This window comes from Osmerus eperlanus, chromosome 19, assembly GCF_963692335.1.
Source record: "Osmerus eperlanus chromosome 19, fOsmEpe2.1, whole genome shotgun sequence".
NCBI lineage: Eukaryota > Metazoa > Chordata > Actinopteri > Osmeriformes > Osmeridae > Osmerus > Osmerus eperlanus.
The window spans coordinates 8,294,246-8,297,491 of NC_085036.1; positions in this window are offsets into that span (position 1 = coordinate 8,294,246).

Here is a 3,246-nt window from a genome sequence, read left to right on the forward strand (position 1 = left end):
AAAACAAACGTCTGTGGAATGTAAAATCCCTCCCTCCCTCCCTACCCAGTCCCATTCTGTGGTTTCAGTTTCTATTCAGTACAAATTGTGTCTTAAGTTTCAATATCTTTACAATACGATACCTGGCGTGTGTGTGCGGGTCCACGGCTGTCCAAGCCCTTTTGGCAGCGACGGGGAGCGTGTGTGGGCCCCTATGTGGCAGTGATGGATCCTGACTGTCACCAGGTCATCCCTGCCCTCTTTCACTCTACAAGTGCCCCTTCTGGCACCTCATTTCCCTGGCTGGCACGCCTGGCAGAAGGCAAATGACCCCCTCCAGGTGCCTGGCACCGACCCAGTTCCTCTCTCCACTCTGGAAGGTCTTACTGGATACTACAGGATATTAGGACCGGCAGGATTTGCATTTTTGAGATGGAGTCAGGCGGGTAGTGTCTGTTTTGGATTCGGCGTAGGTCACCGCGCACACAAACACACCTGGACACACACACACTTGTTTTACCCTCACACTATAACCAGCACAAGCAGCACACCCATGAAGGAAACTCGACACTTCCTGAGTGTAGGAACAGGGTTCTAGTAGCCGGAAGTGTTCCCCTTCTTGTCTCCTGTCCTCGGACAGAGGGACAGGGTGTCGGGGAATGGAACTTTCTAGAACAAACCCGCGTCGATCGAGCTGGACCCACGAACCTGCTCTCACCCCGGCTCACACGCACCCTCTCTGTTTACCTCTCACTGCCTGCGCGCGTGCGTGTGGAGGGGGCGGGGGGGGGGTGATGTTTGCAGAAGAATTGAGAGCTTACAGTGACCGTCCCTCGCCGGCAGTGTGTGAGCGGCGGGCCGTGAGCCAGGACAATAGGAGCGCCAGGGGCTCGTCGACCACACCCCCGCCCGCCACTGATGTGATGGTGCTGCACGTAGTGTGTGTGGGGAGGGGAGGTTGTTGCGTGAGGGTAAGTAAATTATTAGGCTGGGAGTTGTAGCCTGTGTGTACAGTATTTAGACAGTCGGCTGGTCTCCTTCCTTCCTTCCTCCCTCCCTCCCTCCCTCCCTCCCTCCCTCCCTCCCTCCCTCCCTCCCTCCCTCCCTCCCTCCCTCCCTCCCTCCCTCCCTCCCTCCCTCCCTCCCTCCCTCCCTCCCTCCCTCCCTTCCCTCCCTCCTTCCTTCCCTCCCTCCCGGCCTGTCTCAGCCAGCTCATCTCAGCCTGGCTGTAGTCTAGACCTGCTCTCTCCCTCGTGCCCTGGTGCCATGGCAACAACAGGGGGGGGGGGGTGGAGGGGGGGGGGTGGAGGGAGTGGATCACATGCCATGCTCTGTATCCAGCCCCTCCCCTCTCGGCTCTCACACCCCTACAGGTGGTTGCTGAGCTGTCAATGCCCTGGAGGCCTGCACTTTGGGTGTGTGTGTGTGTGTGATGTCTGACTACAGGGGTGAGGTGCTTACTACATTCATCGAAGCAGCCTTGACTCTACACACACACACACACACGCCATCGCTGCTTAACCCAGAGTTCCTGGGTAGTCTTGTGACACACCTTGCCAACAAAGCCCTCTCTGCTCTTGAAGTGCCGATGGACGGCCCTGTTCACTAGGCCTGTTTACACTAGTCCACTACAGCCCGGTAGAAACTGACTGTGCACAGTACACTGTCACTGAACAGCCACTTTAACTGGCCTCGTTTAACCCCCCCCCCCCCCCCCCCTCCCCCTTCCTTCCGTAGTTAGCCAGACAGGCCCAAGGGCAGGGAGAGGCAGGCAGGGAGGCAGGCTAGCAGACAGGGGGCAGGGGGAACCAGCCAGCCAGAGTGGCTCCAGCCAAGCAGCCTGTTCTCCAGAGAGCGGTTAGCGAGGCTGTCGCCACCGGGGGGGTCTGTGCGACGCTGGCTTTACGGCCTCCACCAGCCTCCACCGGGGGGGGGTCACCTACCTCAGAGACACTCCTCTCTCTCAGACCGACCAAGGAGGCCTGCCGGAAAGGTGACCACTGTCAGATAGATGGTGGACGCCGGTGAACAGGCCTACTGTTTAGTCGAGCTGAGGTGGACAGACCTCTCATGTAGCGACCCACACGCTCTGTAGAGCTGTTGTCGTTCCCTCTCTCTCCCTCCCTCCATCTCTCTCTCTCTCCCTCCGTCTCTCTCTCTCTATCTCTCTCTGCCTTTCCGTGTACCTCCCTCCATCTGCTTCTCTCTCTGTCTCTCTCTCTCCCTCTCTCCTCTGTCTGTTCTCCCGCCGTGTGTCTTGATGATATATTATTAGTCCCCATGTTCTTCTGCTCCTTTTCTTTCCTATAATCCTCTGCAGCAGCAGTGCCAACCGAGAGCCGGAGAGAGAGAGAGAGAGAGAGGGGGAGAGGGGGAGAGAGAGACGGAGAAGGAGAGAGAAGGAGAGAGGGACAAAGAGAGAGAGAGACAGTGATATTTGCTTAACTAAATCCTCAGAGGTGACGCTCCTCTTTGATCCACTCCAAATTCGACGCGACCGCTTTCATTTGGTCGTCTGTCAGGTGGCCGCTCGCTCGCCCCGCCCGCCTGTGTGAGAGAGAGAGAGAGAGATAAGAGACAGAAGGAGATGGGTTAGTCACAGTGCCCTATGTCTCACTCATCTTCGTCTCGCGCGCTTTCTCTCTTTCACTCTCATCCCTCGCCCCTCCCTCGCCGTTCTCCCCGGGTAGGCGCTGGGCTGGCGCGGATGCCCGCTGCTTTGATAGAGCGCCGGAATGCAACACCCAGGAAGACAAACACGCACACGGTGTAGTACTATACCTGCCCATGTTCCTGCGTGGCCCGATGGTGGCATGACCACTGCGTGGGTTAAGGGGCTTTTCAAAAGGCTTCTCTTCAAGACCCCGGCTCGACGCGGGAGACGGAAGCTGCCGTCGGGCGGGCAGACTTGGTGTGACGCTGTGTTCCAGCTGCTGGTTGGATCCTGCGTGGCTGCTCTCGCCTCCCGGTTGTTAGCAGGCGCGGCGCGAGCCTTCTGCCCCTCGGCCCTCCCTCGGAAGGTTCTGTCATCGAGGCGACCGTGGATGGAAGTGCTAGCCTTTCCCCCATTCACCTCACAGAGGCTCATGCTGAAATGACTCACACTTTGTCTTCTCTCCCTCCCTCTCTCTCTCTCTCTCTCTCTCTCTCTCTCTCTCTCTCTCTCTCTCTCTCTCTCTCTCTCTCTCTCTCTCTCTCTCTCTCTCTCTCTCTCTCTCTCTCTCTCTCTCTCTCTCTCTCTCTCTCTCTCTCTCTCTCCCTCCGTCC